At 43.5% G+C, this 21,985-nt stretch overlaps 1 protein-coding gene across 9 annotated transcripts in view; it reads right to left on the bottom strand.

Moving 5' to 3' along the window:
• LDB2 (LIM domain binding 2) overlaps positions 1 to 21,985 on the bottom strand; it is a 454,166-nt gene that overhangs the window by 428,267 nt on the left and 3,914 nt on the right. The window lies entirely within an intron of this gene.

Raw genomic sequence — 21,985 nt, 5'->3', positions numbered from 1 at the left:
AAATTACCATGGTTACTTGATAAAAAGCAGATTCTGTGCCCTCCTCCAGATCTACTGTATCAAAGAATTAGAAATCAAAGCTAAGAAATACTAAAGCCTGTGCAAGTTTATGGAGGAAAATCTTATGATTCATTTTACTTTAAGTTATTTTTGAAAACTGACTGCATTTTAGAGTGAATCAGATGTTTAGTCAGTACCAATATCTCTTCGAATTTTATAAAAGGAAATTTTGTTCAATAAGTGTCTCCATCTAGAGCCAGCTCCTAATCTAGACGGAGACGGAGGAGGCCTGTGCTCTTGGTGGTGACTCAGAGCTCGCCACCATAAGGAACAGGGAAGCTTCAGAGAGGGGAGACATCCTGCCGTGTAAGCCCACAGCCCAGAACAGGCCATCTCCAGGGAAGGCAGTCAAAGGCAGAGTCTAGCTTTTGGAGTGATGCTTCCTCAAGAAAGCAGCTCACACTGTAGCCACGCCCTATACACATAAAGAGCTCTTTGCTGTGTGCCGTTGCCAAGTCCTGTCCGACTCTTTGTGACCCCGTGAATTGCAGCAGGCCAGGCGTCCCTGTCCTTCACTATCTCCCTGAGCTAAACTCACGTCCATTGAGTTGGTGATGCTCCGTAACCATCTCATTCTTCGCCGCTCCCTTCTCCTCCCGCCTTCCATCTTTCCCAGCAACAGGGTCTTTTCCAATGAGTCGGTTCCTCACATCAGGTGGCCAAAGTATTGGAGCTTCAGCTTCAGCATCAGTCCTTCCAATGAATATTCAGGACTGATCTCCTTTAGGATGGACTGGGTTGAGCGCCTTGCGGTCCACTGGACTCTCAAGAGTCTTCTCCAGCACCACAATTTTCAAAAGCATCAATTCTTTAGTGCTCAGCGTTCTTAAGGTTAAGCTCTCACATCCATACATGACTACAAGTCCCCGAAACACCTCGCATCCTCCACTCATTCCAGTTTGAGCCACTGAGAATGCTTAGTGGTAGATAAGGGTTGCATTATAGGAGGACTACGCAGTTCAGTGAGGGAGGCCAGATGCACAGAAGTAGTGGGCGGGGGCGAAGATCCACATCTTTGCTGCAGTCCTGCCACCCTCCTAACAGGCCTTTCCACAACCAGTTCAAAGCCACAAAATCACCTTGCGTGACTGTGCTTTAGAGTCACTCAACATTTGGGTAAACTGACTATGGAGACAGAAATTCTTAAGTACGCTTCCTGCAACCACTTCATAAACATTTAGTATTCGAGGTCTATTTCTTTCTCTGAAACACCTACCGAGTTGATTGATAATTTATGCAAGAATGCTGTTCTGCTACATTTAAATCTAGGGTGCATGCCTCTGCCCTAACACCACCTCTAATTTTCCATACCTCATTTTCCTTGAAGGAGTCAAAATTAGGTAGATATAAGAGAGCTACACTAGCTAAAGCCTGAAGTTGAAAAGATAAAGAGCTGCTAGGGTCACCTGAATGTAACCATATTGCACCTGCTCTGTATAGTATTTTTCTCTACTAATAGACGATTAAATGTAAATCCTAATGTACATTCTATTTTACATGCAATGTGGGTTAGTTACTGTTGCTATGGAAACCTTCACTTTTGCATTTACTGATTTTAATTCTGTGACATTTGCTGACTTTAGTACAATGTAAAGTTTATAAATATAACATACAGGTTTGCAAAGGGTTTTTTCGAAGTATTCAATTTGCATAGGTAATTCCATCACAAATCTGTAGCTACTTTAAGGGAAAAAGCATTAAACGGATGCCAACTAGCAGTAATCAGCAAACAACAGGCTATTTCCAGAAATAACTATTTGCATCGATCCTCGAAAATCTCCTTTCACTCACCAAATGCCCCATCCGTTGTATAAATCTAACCACTGATTTTAATGATAATTTCCCAGTGTGGAATGAATAAAGTAATTCTGTTTATTGAAAACATTTTCAAATGTTACCTCATTTTACCTTTAACATCAACCCGAAGAGAGACAGGCCAGATGTAGTTTAAAGAAATGACCTTGCTTTAGGGGACAGTTCCAATTCAGGGCAAACAATTCTTTGACTTTCAACTGGACATTCAAGGGGTCATTCCAACAAACAACCCGTTTTCATTCTCATTCCTAGGCTTAACATTTCTGCATCTTTGAAACCTAGTTATAGTTCCCATATGTGGAATAAATGCATACTCTGTAAATGACCCTAAATTTTTTTTGATTCTTTGATTATTGCCACTTAACAGGTATAGAAACTGAGACCTATAATCATTATGTGAAAAAGTCAAAGTCATCTAGCAACTAATTTAAAAATTGAATACATACATAAGAACTGACGGAACATTCATGATGGATACTCAATACTTTTGAGGTATTCACATAGGCCTGGGTCAAAATCCACCTCACTACTATTGACTCATAGAGAAATAGATTATTTTGTGAGTTTACCCAGGGAAAGTCTGGATTCGGACTGTGTTGTTGGCTAGTCGCTAAGTCGTGTCCAACTCTGTGCGACCCCACGGACTGTAGCCCACCAGGCTCCTCTGCCCATGGGATTCTCCAGGCAAGAACACTGGAGTGGTTGCCATTTCCTCCTCCAGGGGATCTCCCTGCCCCAGGGATCAAACCCAGGTCTCCTGCCTGGCAGGCGGGTTCTTTACCACTGAGCCACAGGGAAGCCCTATAGAAATATAAAAGAGAGCGCATACCGGAAGCATTACAAATGGTTTCATGAAAGCCTAACTAATATTTACTGAGCTTTCGTGTTGAGTCAAACACGGCTTAGCAAACTTAGGGCAGTCAAGTTTCTACAGTTGTACCTGGTGAAGGGAAGAGGGGATGAAAGAAAACCGTAACACCATAATTAAGGTTGATGGGGAAAAGGAAGACAGGCTGGCAAAATGGCAAATGGGCTTAAGAGAATCACAAGGGCTTTTCAAAGATAAGAGGCACTTGAGAGAAAACAGGGCCACTAATAACCAAGAAGAAACAGGGAAATAATGAGACTCAGAAATAGGGACGAAAAGAAACTCTTAATCAATCCTTGCTTAAGAAAAAAAAAAAAAAAAAGACGAATGTTGAACAAACTGATAAGTGATGAAGATGCTATGAAATTAGAAGCTCATCAAAAGTAGGCAAAGGGAAGGGGCTTGGGAAATGCACACCTCAGGGGAGGCAGGGAAGGCTACGGAGGAATTCAACAAAATTGATGGACGTGGCAGATGCTGTTAACTGCTATTTCCCATGGATTCTGGAAAGCAGAGATGGTGAACATCATTGAACTGCACACTGATTTGGGGCTGGAAGACACAGATGTGCGCTATTGGCAAGAATGAGTAGAGATAACATCTGGAAAGGGTCCCTCCTCTTATTCCTGGGACCTCAGAGTTAGGCTCAAGACCTCCCCTACCTAATGCCTTCCATCGGCAATGCATCGCCAACCATTGTCCCTCCACATTCATCTGACCCCTTTATGGGCTTCAGGGTGATCCAATTCATTATTACTATTTACCCAAAAACCTGCAATAGCCTTCTCTAACTTGTCTTCTTGCACCTGCTATTAAATCCTCCCAAATCATTCTGCATTCAGCAACCTGAGTGATGTTTTCAAAATACCATTAAAATGACTGTATTCTGTGGGCATGGGGCCCAAGCAAGAAACACAATGAGAATAGAATGGTGCCTCTTTTACGGAGGCAATTCCCAGGCTTCCCTGGTGGTCCAGTAGTAAAGAATCTCCCTGCCAAGGCAGGGGGCCCGAGTTCAATCCCTGGTCCGGGAAGATCCCACGTGCTTTGGGACAACTTAACTGCGTGCCACAACTACTGAGGCCCACACACACACACTCCTGAGCTCCACAACACGAGAGGCCACCCCGAGGGGCCCGAGAACCACAGTGAACAGGAACCCCCGCTCGCCGCAACTAGGGAAGGCCCACGAGTGCAGCCATCAGACCCAGTGCAGCCAAAAACAACAAATAAATAAATCTTTAAAAAAACATAGGCAACTCTCGGTATACCGGCAGAGACTTCCCCAAGCAGAGCGCAGCCGACCGCATCCTATCCCTGCCCCAGACCCACACCTCAGGCCTCTGTTCCCTGCAACTGGAATACCCTTTTTCTTCCTCAACACATCCACATCCTAGAATCCCTTATGAGACCAGTTCAAATCCAACCTTTTCCATGATACATGCTGAAACTTTCTACTGTATTCATTATATTCTAATAACAGGAGACCATTTTAGCACTGCCTTTAAAATTCTAATTCTACAGTGATAAGAGAACAGGCTCTGTATGATTTCAATACCTTTAGACCATGAAGTTTTTGTACCTTGTTTTATGTTACTGGATATGTTTCAGTGTCTCCTGGTTTATAGTCTATGGGAACTTGGATGGAATAGAACCTGCTGTTGTGTGAAAACCTGCTGTGTTAATCTTAGCTATGTTGAATTGGTTCACGGTGATTTTCAGTATATCCTACTTTTTTGTATATTCCTCCTATGAATTTTTGTTTTTGATATTGAAACTCCAATTAAAAATCTTAAAGTATCTACTTAAAAAAATAATTGTAGTATATAGTGCAACTATATGTAACTTTGTTCTGTATTTTCCAAGTCTCTTGTAAGTGTGTTATCATACATTCATAATTTAAAAAAGAAAAAAATAAAGCAATTACAAATTAAAAAAAAATTATTTATGTGTTCAGTTGATGTATCATGAGTATCCATCAGATTTTAGGTCCTATGTTAGACACTAGGTGACTAACTTTTTTTAAGAAATAGTCTTATTTGTACATTTGGGCAATTTCCATACTGCGGAAAAGGCAATCTGCCAGGGAAATAGGAGGAGGGTCTGAAATTCCAAACACTTTGCCAAGCCCTTAGGGGCAAGTGTCTGCCAGAAAGACCAGAAAGTTTTCCTTTTGCACAAAAAGGCTTACCCAGTGAGAAGACCTTTTTAATAATTCACATAAGCATAACATATAGGCCGCCAGGCTTAGAAGGACAGGCCTTGTGCTCGCTGTGTGGAGCTCAGTTATTAATAAAAAGTGAAAGTGTTAGTTATTCGTTCATGTCCAACTCTTTGTGACCCCATGGATGCAGCCCATCGGTGTCCTCTGTCCATGGAATTCTCCAGGCAAGAATACTGGAGTGGTAGCCTTTCCCTTCTCCAGGGGATCTTCCCGATCCAGGGATCGAACCCAGGTCTCCCACATTGCAGGCAGATTCTTTACCATCTGAACCACCAGGGAAGCCCCTAGTTTTTAACAGCTGTGTTTAAACTTCTGGGCCTGCTTCTTTTCTCATAGCCTTTATCCAGTCAAGAAAGGTCTCTAGCATCACTTCTGCACCGGGCCCTGAGTTTCATGTTGCTGGCACAATGATAAGCCATGCATGGTTCCTGACCTCAAGAAGGCCAGGATTATGTGAACTCATGATAGATTCTCTTTGTACATACACTGGTTCTCACTGAAGAACCAGACGAAGTCATCACCAATGATAAGGTTCTAGTTGTGCTGCATCTTATGACCTGAAACTTGCTTGAACTTCCCTGGGCCTCAGTTTTCCCACTTGTAAAGTGGGACACCATTTGCAGAGTTAGAATTGAAGGTGAAGATCAGCTCTGGACTTGGGTGCACCCAGGATCAAGCCGCAGTGTGACTCTTGCCTGCTGTGAAACCCTTGGCTAATCAAAAAGCCCCTCTCAGGCTCAGTTCCCTCATCTGGAAAATGGGGATAATGACCCTACTGACTGCATTGCTATGCAGCTTAATTGAGGCAGTAAGGTTAAAGCACTCAGCTGGGAGGCTGACAGGCAGAGACACTCAGTAAACACACATTGTGATCATCATTGTTCCCGATCTTGAGTTTTTGAGATACTGCTCTTCTCTCACCCAGCTCCCTGCCTTTAGTTTTATGAATTCCTAATCACTCAAGGCTTTGTATGACCTGTTTTCTTCCTAAATGTCTCTTAATATTGTCTAGCTCATAGTGGGAAGAGGGGGATTTTTATTTAGTTAAGATTCATTAAATGAGAAAAAAATTATAAACATTAATACGGTGAACTCCTTGGTAAGGATGAAATATTCTACCCTACGCACAATTTCTCATGGCCGAGGGCCCCCCAAAGGATTATTTTTGCACATCTTGACTTTTAAGTAGTCTCAGAGGAGTCCCCTTTTCTTTCTTCCTCACCCAAGGTCTAGGTTATAGCAGATTAAAGGACCTGGTTGCAGCCATCACAAGGGCATGAATGCTGCACGAATGATCTCCCTGTCTGGGGATGTTTAAGCAGCTCAGTTAGCATCACCAACTCAATGGACATGCTCAGTGGACACCAACTCCAGGAGATGCTGAAGGACAGGGAAGCCTGGCATGCTGCAGTCCATGGGTCGCAAAGAGACGGACACGACTTAGCGACTAAACAACAACAAACCAGCTCAGCTCTTCTAAAGATCATCGGACACAGGGTGTCGTCTAAAAGTTAGCAGTGCCCTAGATTAAAACATAAATATTAAGACCTTAAGTGTTCTTATCACAAAAAGAAAATAATAATAAAGAGGAAACTTTTGGAGGTGGTAAATATGCTCATGGCAACCCTCTCCAGTATACCTGCCTAGAGAATTCCATGGATAGACCATGGGGGTCACAAAAAGTTTAACACAACTCAGTGACTAACATAACAACAATAAAACATATGCTTATGGAATAGATGATAGTGATGGTTTCACAAATCCACACTTACCTCCAAACAACAACAACAAATATGAATACTGAGGTCACCATTGATGCTGTAACGCAAGCAACTTGGAGTGTGAATGGCCGTGTGTGTCTCAGCACCTCAGTCCCTGCTAGGATAACTTCCTCCTCGCTGCTCTCAACAGCCCAGACCTGTCCATCCTAAGTAGACGTTCAGCTGACTGGCTTCCCCACTAGGCTGTGTGCATCCTGAGGGCAGGGCTTTCTGGTAGACCTCTGCCACTGAGCCCATAGTAATTCAATAGGTGATTGAGGGATGAATGAGCTAATGCAGTCCCATCCTACACACTCAGGGTATCATGAACGTTCCTTTTTAAATGGTTTTAAAAGTGAAACTGCGCCCAACTCTTTGCCACTCCAGGGACTATACTGTCCATGGAATTCTCCAAGGCCAGAATACTGGAGTGGGTAGCGTTCCCTTCTCCAGGGGATCTTCCCAACCTAGGGATAGAACCCAAGTCTCCCACACTGCAGGCAGTTTCTTCACCAGCTGAGCCACTAGGGAAGCCCAAACAGTTTTAAAATCAAAGCAAAACTAAAAGTAACAGCAGAGTCCTTTCTCGTCTCCTTTTCCCCTGACCCTGTTAAAAAAAAATCACAGGAACTATAGAATTAGGACTGGAAACCATTCCCCAGCCTTCTCTCCCCACCTCCCCCAATCTCCTATTGTACCAGGAGTATCTGGTGGCCCTTCAAGGAGGCCTTGGGAGGCCTGATGATATTATATATAGCTGGGCTCCCTGGAAATACAATGGAGCAAATTAAGGCGGAGTTTTCAGTGTCTGACTATAAATGTCTTGACATATTTTCCCTTCAGACGAATGCCTGGAAATACAATAAACTATACTTTAATGTTTATTTGTTTCAAGCACAGTATTTTTTTCAACAGACAAATGTGAAGTTTTGAGTCCAGAAAAAAATAGGTTTAAATCACCCTCATAGCAAGCGATTTTTAAAATAGTACACACAAGTACTCATTTCAAAGCAGTTTAATGCACTTAGCCAACAGGTGTTAACAGTCTTTTCGGAATAACCTAACACCTCAGGCTTTATTTTCCAGTCTTGATTCAGATGAATTTTAACCTTTCTTTAAAAAAAAAAAGACACCAAAAAACTAACAGGTACTGAGAGCCCCAGTGAACTTGGTAATTTGGGGACATCCTGCATTTGCATTTTGAGGTTCTTTTATGATGACCGGAAAAACAATCCCAGGACCGCAGGTTTTAAGACAATGGTGCCCAGGGGGTGAAGAGGGCAGAGTGGAGCTGGAGCTCCAGCAACTGTGTGCAGAAAAGCAAGAAAAGTCTTGCGGAGGCGGGGAGCAGAGGGTGGGAGGCTCAGTAGGAAGCCTCAGCAACACGCGATTCACCTCCCTCGTAGGTTTCACGGGGGAGATTAAACACGGAAGCCGAGAGTCCACCTAATGGGAATCGGAGCAAGAACAGCGAGGAAAGGATGCCTTGCGATTCATATCTCCTGGAATCCAGGACTGTCAGGACAGGAAACAGGCTCCGGAAAGGGGAAGATTCATCTGAGGTCACAAGCTCAAGTTTAGGGAGGAAAGACAACGTGAGAAGAGGCTAAAAAAAAAAAAATTCTGAAAACAAACAAATGTCTTCGGCCCTCTGTGACATGAAGTGCCAGGTAGGGAAGGGCAGGGTCACCACCCCTTCTCCCGCGACCACCTGGTCCTGGCCATGTCCCTCCTCCATCTCACGGAGGTTCCAAGATGTTCTGATGCTGACCTCTGGCTCTGCCCATCCTCCACCAAGGAAACTGAGGCTCAGAGACTCATGACATAGCCTGGGGGGTGGCGGGGTGGGGGCGTTGGGGGAAGGATTTCAACCTTCTCCACCTTCTCTCTCCCCAGGCAGCCTCTTCACTGGACTCCCTGCCACCTCCCTCTGGGGTCCTGGTGCCAAGTTGGCTGCAGGTAAGGTGTGTATGTGTGCGGGGCGTGGTGCCTTTCCCAGGGGCCACAGCTCATCACTTCCGATTTTCCAATTCTGTCAAGGCAGGAGGAAAAACCAGGGTTGGCGACCTTGGGGTCCCACCAGCTGCTGAAAGTTTAGTAGACCCACCACAGCCTCACTACCGCACAATCAAGTGTCCCCGGGCAAGTTACATAACCTTGGCTTACGGTAATCTTGTATCTTAAAAAATGCCATGAGAATCTATCGTTTCCTTCAGACACCCTAGGCTAAAAATAGCTCAGCCGGCCAGTAAGTGTGTATCATCTCTCCCCATCCACTGATCCACGCCCCTCAGCGGACAAATACGCTCCCAGCCAGACCACCAGTCCACCCTGCCCAAAGTAGCCAGAGCGGTCCTGCTGAAAGGCGAGCACACGGTTTCACTGCCCAGGCCGAGAAGCACCCCTGACCAGTTCCCTTTGCCCGACGGTAGAAGCCAGGGTTGGTGGAGTCCTTCCTACATGGTGGTGATGTGATGCACCAGCTGGCCTAAAAGTTTAAAGCCCTCATCCCATGAAATTCCCTAAAGCAAAACCTATCAGGGGAGGACTACTCTTGCGTCCTTTTCCGGATGAGGAAACCAAACCACTGAGAAATTAAATGATCGTGCCGGGGTCCTGCTCGTGTCACCATGCTGAAGTTCAATAGACAGTCTCCAAAGGACAGAGACCAGGGGCCTCACTGGACAAAGCAAAGCTCCACCATCGGCCTTCACGTCCTCTCCAGGTCCATTTCCTACCATAGCCCAACCGCACCCTACACTCATACGTACCCCCTAGGATGTCCCAGGAGGCAGGAGTGGTAAAGAATCTGCCTGCCAGTGCAGGAGATAAAAGACGCACGTCTGATCCCTGGGTCGGGAAGATCCTCTGCAGAAGGAAACGGCAACCTGCTCCAGTATTCCTGCCTGTAAAATTCCATGGACAGAGGAGCCTGGCGTGCTGCGATCCACGGGGTCACAAAGAGTCAGACACGACTGAGAGACTGAACGCCGCACATATACCCTAGACCTTAAGCCCTAGCTGTGCTCAGATCCCCACCCTTCCTCAAACAGACCGTCGCCTTTGGAGACTCGCTTTCTATGTCTGTGCCTTTCTTTCAGCCAAAAGCACCCTTCTCACCTCTATTTTCAAATTGGCAAATTCCCATTTATCCCTCCCAAGGCCTTCCTGCCCCGCAAATCCCTACTGTGGCCTCACTCAGCCCTTTCAGGTCAGGCACGCTGCCCTCTTCACCTCCAGACCAGTAACACCACATATGGAAGACTTCAGTACCCAGCAAACAAGTCAGCATCATCGTGGTGATAAACACCGAGAGACCACAGGCATGATGCCCTCACCATGTAAGAGTTAGCTCACCCGAGTCTCATAAAAACCCAACGACGTAGATTCTATCACCATCCCGCCTTACCCATGAGCCCAGAGGGGTGGATTCACTCACTCAAGGTCACACAGACAGCAAGGAGGGAAACGTGTCTGTTGGACTCCAGAAGTGAATCATTCAGTGTTCGTGCTGTGGAGGACACAGTCTCGTGGCAGGCCGTGACTGCTCTATCCTAGAGCATATGCCTGTGAAGCTTATCTATAAAATGCAGGTGTGTGAGTTGCTCAGTCATGTCTGATTCTTTAAGACCCCGTGGACTGTAGCCCGCCAGGCTCTTCTGTCCATGGAATTCTCCAGGCATGAATTCTGGAGTGGGTAGTCATTTCCTTCTCCGGGGGATCGTCCCAAACCAGGGATCAAACCCAGGTCTCCTGCATTGCAGGCAGATTCTCTATCATCTGAGCCACCTGGGAAGCCCGTAAAAGGCATACCACCCACATAAAAACAGTGACAACTCAGAACCTAGTTACAAAATGATGACCACTGTGAAATCTGCCTTTAAAAATGACTGCTACTGGTCACCAAATCTGTCAGTTGCCAAGATGGATAACACACGAACAAGGTCGTACCTGACCCCAAGGATCTCTTCGATCCAGTGAGGAAAATAAGGTAACATTACATACATCTCATAACATAGCCCACTTTATGAAATATCACTTTTCTCCTTGAACATTTGTCCTTCAAACGGTATCGTAAGTTAACTGGCTGTATGCCAAACTGCTGGTTCTAGATAGCACTAGCTCTTAACATGAATTCAACCTCCCTCTTCCCAGTAGGAATTCTGCAAAAATCTTTTGATTTACAGACATTGCACAAGGCTGTGCTGACTGCCTTTGGACTCAATACAAGAGAAAGAAAAACATGGGGAAAAGGATCTGCTCTCAAGCTAAGAGGGAAAAGCTTTCTTAAACGGAGACAGGGAGCCCTGGGTGCAAGCTTTCTAACTAGTATTAAATCATAATGGTAATCACATAGTCATCATGGCTAACTTCCTTATATCAGAAGCCCTCCATCTTACTAGGGACAAGATTGATTATTAAAAATACTGTTTCCTTGAGTTCAAGTCAAGGTGCAAAGAAGCCAGAAAATTTTTCAAATATGTCTTCATGTTCATTTTAAAAACAGAAACTTGTGTAAATAATTCAGACAACTCAAAATCATATTTTAAGATTTAAGAACACAGTGAAATACTCATAATTTTAATTAAAAGAGCTGAATTCAAAAAGGGGCTTGATATGTCCCCTAAGCATATAAAGACTGATGTATATATGTGTCTGCACAAGACTGATATGCTAAAATGTTAACAGCAATTTTTGCATGGTAGAACTAAAGACAATTTTTATCTACCTCTTTGTACATTGTTACACTTTACAGATCTTCTGTTCCTCACGCATCAAGTTCTTAAAATCAGAAAAAGTAGATCTATATCTTAAAACATATTCAACTTTAAATAAATTGGCGAGGAAGACAGTCTTTAATTTCAAGGCAAAAAAGCTTAGTCACATGTCTTTCAACATCCATAGCATCATGCTTTGGGACAAATTGGAAAACTGGAAAAGAAGAAAGGGATTTGAAAAGCAGCAGGGTTTATGGTGTTGAAGTGCAACTTAGGGGTCAGCTGGAGTGTTTGATATGGCCGCTTCCTGAGTGGGACCTGGGCAGCCAGTGTCACGCGTTAGAAAACTGAGGCCACTTCTGAATCCTCAGCGCATCGTAGTTCAGGTAAGCACGACCTCTCTGGTTTCAGAAAGTCCACAGTCTCCACAATCAGGCGTTCGGTCTAGATGATCACTTGGATCTAATTCCAGCCCTGAAATTCTGGGATTCAGCCAACTGAGAAGTCATAGTCTCCATCTACTGTTCTGTTTAAGAACCTTTTAAAGGCGGTGCTGTGCACCAACTGTTTAGTTTAATTTCAAGCAGAAGTGTCAGCCCACTGTAGGATAAGTTATGAGGCATAGAGTTGTGTGTGTGTGTGTGTGTGTGTGTGTGTGTGTGTGTGTGTGTGTGTGTACTGCCAAATAGTTAGCCTTGTTTATTAGTTTAACTTTTGCTTATCTACACAGATTTTGAGTCTCAAGATCAAATGGTAATGAGTCCTAAGAAATGACCCAAATTTGGAAGTAAAGTTTAACAAGCACTACTCTCTTAGAAAAAATAACATATAGGGACTTCCCTAAAGAGAAGCTCAGTGTTTAAGCATCCACTTTTCTGTTGCAGGAGTTAGATCCCTGGTGTGGGAACAAAGATCCCTCATGCTGCATGGTACAGCCAAAAATAAAACAAAAATAAAATAAAAATTTGCCCTTACCCCCAATAAATAAGGTCAATAGATAGCGAATAGAAATTGGAATAAAAAGTTGAAGCTCTATTTATAAAAAATGTAAAACAAATATAAATTCAAATTACATTTTATTTCATATATATAAAATTAAAATTCAAAATAATATAAGTTTGAGCTGGGCTTCCCTGGTAGACTCAGGTGGTTAAGAATTTGCCTGCAATGCAGGGAGGACCCGGGTTTGATCCCTGGGTCAGGAAGATCCCCTGGAGAAGGGAATGGCTACCGACTCCAGGATTCTTGCCTGGAGATTCCCATGGACAGAGGAGCTTGGCAGGCTACAGTTCATGGGGTGGCAAAGGCTTGGACACAACTGAGCCAGTTCCACTCACTAATGATAGAGCTATGCAAGCTATTTCTCTCGAAAGTTGATTACAAATGATTATTCTTGTGGAATTCCATATAAAAATCACAGGCAACCTAGCCAGTGAAATGAAGTGTAGGAAGGTATGCGTACGTTAAGGAATTCAGTAGGGAAAGTCAGGGAGATTGGACACTGAAATTGATGAGACAAATCGGCACATGATAACGTGCGGTCACTCGCACAAGGAAAGCGGAGGCAGGCAGCTTTACTTCCCATCACCATGACCTCTCTGGCCAGAAAGATACCAGACGGGGTATCTTTTAGATACTGTCTAGAGCATCGCCATTTCCACCCACGTACACCGCCCCGTGCTAAGGAGGAAGTCGTACAGTGTCCCGGGGATCAGCTGGCCCTGTTGTTACCCGTCCAGACACACAGGCGGGGCTGTAGGCTTCACCCGGGGACTGACACAGCTCCCTCGCAGAAGTCTGGGCCAGGCTGCACTTGGAGAAAGTGCGCCTCCATAGACAACAGCAGTCAAGGCCAGCAAGTGAGCGCTGCCCAGCCCGCCCTGGGGGCCCTGCTGAGATGCCCTGCAGAGGCACTGCTGAAGGGGAACACTCCAGTGTCCTGCTGTCCCCCCGAGTTCTTAGCTAGAGCGAACCCTGAACACAGATGGTCTCCCAACAGAACGGTTGCGTGGGTGTCCCATGCACGGGTCATTTCTTAATTTTGACACCTGGTATGTGGAACCCGGTCTCCTGCATTGCAGCAGACGCTTTATCCTCTGAGCCACCAGGGAAGCCCTTGGTATATCTAAGAGATACTTATAACTCAGACATTAAGGGAAATCGTGGCCACCAGAAACTGTGATAATTCTCACTGGTAAATGATGGTAGAGCGCCCTGATGCTACTATTACGTGTTACAAGGACCCCAAGCCCACAAATCCTACAATATGTCACTGCAAGTTTCATTTATCAAATTGAAATATGCTTATGTAAGCCACGTAAGACATATTTTTAAAGATATCTTTATGGTCACCAGAGGGAACAGGGGAGGGGAAGGAGTATGGAATTAACAGACACACACCATTATACATAAAACAGATTAACAACAAAGACTTACCATATATCACAGTGAACGAGAGCAGGATTCTGGCCTGGAGAATTCCATGGACTGTACAGACCATGGGTTCGCAAAGAGTCGGACACGACTGAGCGACTTTCACTTTCACTTCACTTTCACAGTGAACTATTTTCAATATCTTGCTCTAACTTGAAAAGGATATGAAAAAGGATAGATATATAAATAGATGATAGATATAGATGCTTCCCAGGTGGCTCAGTGGTAAACAACCTGCCCGCCAACACCAGAGACATGGGTTCAGTCCCTAAGTTGGGAAGGTCTCCTGGAGAAGGAAATGACAACTCACTCCAGTATTCTTGCCTGGGAAATCCCATGGACAGAGGAGTCTTGGGGTGGGGGGGAGTGGAGTGGTTAGAGTCCATGGGGTAACAAAAGGGTCAGACATGATTTAGGGACTGAGCCTGAGCACGCATAGATATAGATAGACAGATATAACTGAATCACTTTGTGTATACCTGAGACTAACACAGTCTGTAAATCAAATATACATTAATAAAATAAAAGTAAGGAAAAATACTATGAGGAAATCAAAGTTTGGCATGACTTATATGACTTTATTTGCAAATGGCACAGAGTCAGGGCACCATCACCAGCATCCCCATCCCTCTTCCCACCGTCATCCTCACAGTTTCCATTTATTGAGCACTTACTGTATACCAGGCATTTTTACACACATTAGCCATTCACCTGCCAACTTCAAACTCAGGCTAAGAAAGCAAGAGTTCAGGACAGTTAAATGACCTCCCTAAGACCACACAGCAAACAAGAGGGAGAGCCAGGGTTTGGCTCAAAATCTCATTATAAGCTACTCCTCAGTTCAGATCTTTACATTCCACGCATGCTACTCTTTTCACACCAAAAGGGGGGAAAAAAAAGCCCACTTAAAAAAAAAGTTGTGTATGTTTCCTAACCAGAAGTTTCGTACATACACAAACACAATCTGATTGGGGTCAGTGTATCTCTATCGTGTCTCTGCCTCTCTCGTTGACTCTGTCTCATATACATGCCCACGTTGCACGCAAACACACCCAACACATCACACAAGTCCTAGCTAGACTCAGTGGTAAAGAATCTGCCTGCCAAGCAGGAAACACAAGTGACACAGGTTCAATCCCTGGGTCAGCTTCCTAGAGCAGGAAATGGCAACCCACTCCAGGGTTCTTGCCTAGAAAATCCCATGGACAGAGGAGCCTGGCGGGCTACAGTCCATGGGGTCACAAAGAGTCGGACACGACTGAACACACACACAACATAGACTAATATGTTCCCATATTTTCCGTTATTCTAAACACTTGAAATAAGCTAATTCACGGCCCTGAAAGCACTTTCTCAAGACACAAAGTGCTCCAGGAAATGCAAGGCATTATCACAATTCACATCACAATTCATGGCTGTGAGCCCTCCGGTGGATCCAAGGAGAGGAAATGGTAGAAACAGCAAATGAGAAAAGTATAAATGTTTTTCATCAGAAGTCCGGAGATTCCCAACAGATTCACACCACCCAGAGGGCAAAGTTCTCAGCTCAGCACTGCCTGCCTTCACAGAAGAAATTCTTTTCAGGCTCCTTTTCTTTTTTTCTTCCAGCAGCTCTAGCAGAACATTCTGTGAATTCTCACCCAGCTATTAGGTTCATAGATTCTTTTCCAACTGGAGCTACAGATGATCGTTGGGAAGATTCAAGGTAAGAATCTAATGTCAGTGTAGAAAGTCCTTGTTGTCATTGTCCAGTCCCTCAGTCGTGTCCGACTCTTTGTGACCCCATGAACCGCAGCACGCCAGGCCTCCCTGTCCATCACCAACTCCCGGAGTTTACTCAAACTCACATCCATTGAGTCGGTGATGCCATCCAACCATCTCGTCCTCTTTTGTCCCCTTCTCCTCCTGCTTTCAATCCCACCCAGCATCAGGGTCTTTTCCAAAGAGTTGGCTCTTTGCATCAGGTGACCAAAGTATTGGAGCTTCAGCATCAATCCGTCCAATGAATATTCAGGGTTGACTTCCCTTTGGATTGACTGGTTTGATCTCTTTGCTGTCCAAGGGATTCTCAAGAGTCTTCTCCAGCACCACAGTTTAAAAGCACAACATAATTTCCTTTATTCAACAGATAAATTTTGCATATCAACTATGTGCAATGAGGCATTGGGCAGACAATTATAAAGGGGATGGCTGAGCCGTTTGTCCTCACATGGTATACATTCTATTGAGGATAAGAAGACACTTAAATAAACTACAAGCAAGACAATACCAGCTTGCCATAATTCTTTCATAAAAAGTGATCAGGGTATATGATAGAAAGTGAGTGAGGTTGTGTGTGTGGCAAGGGGTAATTTTAACTGAGATGATTAAGGGAATCTCTCTGTGACAGGGTTGATCAGAAAAGGTCCTACTAAGTGCTAGGAATCTCATCCTTCATGGTCATTACTTTCTTTGGGACACTGAATCAATTACCTGCAAACCAGGCCAATACCATGTCAAATTCCAATTCATTTAGACTTCCCAATACTCAAGCATTCAAAAAACTAGATCATGGCATCTGGTCCCATCACTTCATGGCAAATCGATGGGAAAAAATGGAAACAATGACAGACTTTATTTTCTTGGGCTCCAAAATCACTGCAGATGGTAGACTGCAGCCATGAAATTAAAAGATGCTTGCTCCTTAGGAAAAAAGCTATGACAAACCTAGACAGCATATTAAAAAGCAAAGACATTACTTTGCTTAGAAAGGTTCATATTGTCAAAGCTATGGTTTTTCCAGTAGTCATGTATGGATATGAGAGTTGGACCATAAAGAAGGCTGAGTGCCAAAGAATTGATGCTTTTGAACTGTGGTGAAGAAAGAACTCACAAGAGAAGACTCTTGCAAGTCCCTTGGATAGCAAGGAGATTAAACCAGTCAATCCTGAAAGAAATCAACCCTGAATAGTCATTGAAAGGACTGATACTGAAGCTGAAGCTCCAGTACTCTTTTGGCCACCTGATGCGAAGAGTTGACTCATTGAAAAAGACCCTGATGCTGGGAAAGATTAAAGGCAGGAGGAAAAGGGGCAGCAGAGGAAGAGATGGTTGGATGGCATCAGCGACTCAATGGACATGAGTTTGGGTAAACTCTGGAAGTGGGTGATGGACAGGGAGGCCTGGCATGCTGCAGTCCATGAGGTCTCAAAGAGTCGGACATGACTGAGTGACTCAACAACAACAATACTTATAAGTGTTATCAAGAAGGAATCTGTATATGCATTCTCCTGCTATGGGCAAGGGTGTTAAGGTACAGGCAAGCTTGGCATGTTAATGGATCCAAATAAGTCTCTTTTGGCTGGAATTTGCTGAACATCCACCAGGAAGCAGCAGATCAACAGAGTCTTCAAGCAAAAGCATGGATTTTAAAGCTTATTCTAGTGGGAGGGGAGCTGGAGAGTGATGTGCCCTGATTTCTGCTTCAAAAATATCCTTGGCTGCTTACGGGAAAACAGATCATGTATTAGGAAGAGGAAGCAGAGAGGATAGTTAGGAGATGATTCAAATTCAAAAGAGAGCGTAGGGACCTGCGGTGTCCCCAGAACAGGGGTGGTTCCCCTTCTTCAGAGGGATCTACAACAGAGGATGAGATGGTTGGATAGCATCATTGATCCAATGGACATGAGTTTGAACAGATTCTGAGACAGTAAAGGACAGGGAAGCATGGTGTGATGCAGTCCGTGGGGTGGCAGAGTCGGACACAACTGAGTGACTGGACAACAACCACATCCTTAATGCTCAGCATTGTTTTTAATTGGGAGGCTGAAACTTCAAACTAGATTGGTTCATAGTGGTGCTGGAGAAGACTTTTGAGAGTCCCTTGGACTGTAAGGAGACTAAACCAGTCAATCCTAAAGGAAATGAACCGGAATATTCATTGGAAAGACTGATGCTGACACTGAAGCTCCAATACCGTGACCACCTCCTGTGAAGAGCTGACTCATTGGAAGAGACCCTGATGCTGGGAAAGATTGAAGGTGGGAGGAGAAGGGGGCAACAGAGGATGAGATGGTTGGATGGTATCACCGACTCGATGGACATGAGTTTGAGCAAACTCCAGGCGATAGTGAAGGACAGGGAAGCCTGGCATGCTGCAGTCCATGGGGTCACAAAGAGTCAGACACGACTCAGTGACTAAACAACAAGAACAAAAAAAGTATCAGTGAAGTGAGGGTGAGGGGTGGCTGTCAGGGTTCCATCGGGGAGTAGAAAGCCTTGACCAGCAGGCTTTGGGGAGTCAGAAGATCCAGACCCTGGAGACGCGCATGCACGGACTTGGTCTTCACCTCTCTGAGCCTCAGCTTCCTTATCTGTTAAAGGAACACACGCATCTGGGGCTGGGGAATGCATCACAGGAAGAGATCCATCTTATTGCTAGTCATGGGCAGGCATTTACTGTAAAGACAGTAGCCTCACAGGGAGCTAAAGGAGGCTGCAGGCTTAGGAAAGAAACCTTTTGTCCCAAGAGGAAACCCGATGTGGACAGACTGTCTCTTGGCATCAAACTAGGACAACGAGAAACCAACAGAAGTTGGAAGGGCTCTTCCCTCTTTGCCTTCCTTTTCCCTATGATTCTTAATTGGTTACCTGCAAAGGAAGCCAACATCACACCAGATTCTAATTTACTCTCCTAATCTTGTATCCCACCAAAGTTGGGATAGTCTTTCTACTCATCCCACTGATGTTTAAAATAATTAAACCACCATCTCCCACAGAGCAGGCCTGAGACAAGTCAAGCACTGAATGGAAACCTAAATATTTTAAGTTGAAAAAAAAATTAAACTCTTAGATAACTATACATGGTGTTCCACAACAATTCCAGTGACTCTTCAGATAAGATCACTTCAGTGAATACTGAAACTATCCATCCTTCAGTAGATAGATGTGATTGCGGTCTCTTTTTGGATAACCAGGGTATATGCTCCAACTCTGATTCTATCCTTTGGAATTTCACATGGGCCCTTTTGAAATGAGTCAGACATTTGAGAGGCAAATAGTCCAACCAGTTTAGGTAGATGGGGGTTAACTTTCCAGCCACTGCCAAAGTCAACCTATCCAAGGAAAAAATGTAGGTATTCAACCAACACATTTCCACAGGCAGAATTAGAATCCTCACTAGCATTTCTTGTCTCAGAGAAGTGCTGCGGTTAAGAGGATAACTTCTAAAACTAAACTACCATCTGTGTGACCTTAGACAATTTATGTAACCCTTAGTTTCCTCATCAGTAAGGCTGCAGGGATTAGGAGTACCAATTTCAGGTGGTAATTATGAGGGTGACGCGAGTTGACCTACAGAAAACAGTAACACCTTGGCCCTCAGATAGGGAACCCTCCATAGATATTAGTTACTATCATCATGACCACTTTTCAGAAAGGTGTGCATCTTTCAATATTCAAAGGCACAGTATATTAACCCAAGAGTTCAGTTCAGTCGCTCAGTCACGTCTGACTCTTTGTGACCTCATGGACTGCAGCATGCCAGGCGTCTCTGTCCAGCTTGCTCAAACTCATGTCCATCGCGTCGGTGATGCCATCCAACCATCTCACAGGGGGCTTCATTGTAAGAGCTGGTTTTGTATTCTGCCCTTGGTTACCAAATGGTAAGCTTCTAAACACAGAAAATGTCTTAACAGTCTTTGCATTTCCAGACATTGATACTGTCATTGTCTGAAGTAGGAAAATTCTTGAAGGAATGGCTGAAGTTTGTCTCAAGCATTAATAGTTGCCTGTGTTCAGATGCACGCAGCCAGAATTTAAATGCAAAAAGAAAACTGAAGCTCAGATTGATAAGAAAAAAGGAAAGAAAAAGAAAGAAAGGAAGAGAGGGAGGGAGGGAGGGAGGGAGGAAGGAAAGAGAAGAAAGAAAGAGGAAGGAAGAAGAAAAAGGAAAGAGGAAAATAGCCTGTTTAGGAAATCACGAAGGTATATGTAATGACTACCTCCGCTGAAAATGTTTTCAAAGCCCCGTTTTCTGCTACCTTCAAAAAGAGATTGTTTTTCCAGATCAATTATATCCTGAGACCCACCAACTGAATCCAAATAAGTAAGTTTATGAATCTTGTTCTTGAGAATATCTGGCATTGTTTGTTTTATGTTTTGTTTGCTTGCTCGGAAAGGGGGTGTTCTGTGTTCCACATGAAAATGAGTTAATGTGGACAAATGTAATAAAAGGAGATTTATAGCCCTATCTCCATACAATTTAAATTAATTTCTTTCTGAAACCCAAACAAAAAGCTAAATGCTTAAAGAATGCATACTGCTTAAATCCTATATCATAATTTACACACCAAAAGGGGAGAGATTTAAGTATGCATTGATTTTAGGCTGATAAGAATCTGTGTTGAATGCGTGTTGAGAGATTTTTTTTTTTTTCCTTCTTGGCCTCCTACGAATAGTTAGTTTGCAGCAATTTTTAATTAAAAACAGTTCCCATAGTAAGAAAATGGGAAAAAAAAAAGACTTCAGGAAAGTAAAATCAGTACAAGAGTCCTGCAATTTGTTTTCTGAGGCCATGTAGAGATCTTGAAAAATAAGAGAGGTTGGAAGTTCTCATTTTTTTAAAAAAAACTTCACTTTTGGTTTCATTTAACATTTTCAAAATAGCTTTCCTTACCACTAGTAACCCACCTCCCGCCCCCTACTCCTCACCATCCCCCTTCGAAAAACTTGGAAAGTTCTGTGCTTAACACTGAAAATCATTCATATGCCTCAGAGTAACAGCACCATTTTTCTTTCTAAATTTCTAAGGAAAAAAAAAAGAAAAAAAATCCAAGTTTATCACAAAGCAGTTTTCTTTTTTTTTTTTTCCCACCTATCCAAAATACCTAATCTCATTTTAACTAGGCTCCATCTGAACATCAATGATACTCAGCTAGCCCATGAATAAACATGATGCTACAAGGGAAAGCCTGTGACTAAAGTATATAAAAATGTTGCTGAAAGAAAGGACTGAGCGCCCTCCACCCGCTTCCACCCCTCCCTGGGGAGCCGGAGAGCTGAACTGAGGCGGGGCTAAAGCAGCAGATTTGAATTGCAAGGTCTTCAAATATTTTCGACGTTCATATTAAATCCTGTAAAACTAAAAACCGTAATTCTAAGAAAACCCCTGTGTGCACGTAGCTTTCCATTGTAATCAGTCTTCTCTTTGGGAGTGGAATGTGTAATACTGATACAAGGGGAAAGGCCCGCAAAACAAAAGAAACACATCACGGGACCCACACTTTCCTGGTGTTTGTGATATTTTATCAAAATCAGCAGACTGCCAACATGAAAAAAAAACTATACACTTAGGAACCTCTTCATTGGAATGGAGACATTTTTGGTCTTTGAATGAGGAAATAAGGTATAGAAAAGTTACCTACAGTAACCAAAATGTTTATAACTTGATAAAGTTCCTTAAATTCTATAAAAATCCAACATTACTGAAATCCTTTCACTAAAAATGAAGGTCACTATATTTTACCTATACATACTCTTTTATCTCGTAGCACAGACCTCAGGAAATGAAAATAACACTGCTTCTTCTATTATTATTGAAGCTTGTTACAGAACAAATTCTGAAATCTTTAGGACACAGTTTTATGTCCTATCTGATTATACTCTGTGTGCAGCATTAAACAAAAAAATTATGCAGTTCTGTTCTTCCAAAAATACATTTGAGACAGCAAGATCGTTCAAATAGTAAATGAATTTGCGAAGACCTCAGGTCAATTCATGGTAACATACACAATGGAAAACAGCCTAGCCCTCTTCCTACTGGCTAGGATACAGATCAACATTGAGGAAAAGCTCCAAGAGTTTCTCTTAATTTCAACTAAAAAGAGAGGGAAACATCCATGCATTTCTTTATGAAATTCCACTGAGATTCTGGTGTTGCAAAGAAATTTTTATTTCCCGGAATAGCCGGCAGCATTGAAAACATATTTATGTTGTGTTGGTTCGTTTTGTAAAGTGTTCGTATTCCTTTAAAAAGAATTGAGGTCCCATAATTTCTTAGACACTTGCTTTCCTTGGCCACAGAGATTATGGATCTAAATTGCCTCATGATGAAATAAATGTGGAGAGG

This window comes from Muntiacus reevesi, chromosome 22 (genome assembly GCF_963930625.1).
Source record: "Muntiacus reevesi chromosome 22, mMunRee1.1, whole genome shotgun sequence".
Classification (NCBI taxonomy): Eukaryota; Metazoa; Chordata; class Mammalia; order Artiodactyla; family Cervidae; genus Muntiacus; species Muntiacus reevesi.
This window is presented reverse-complemented; position numbering and strand designations above follow the sequence as displayed.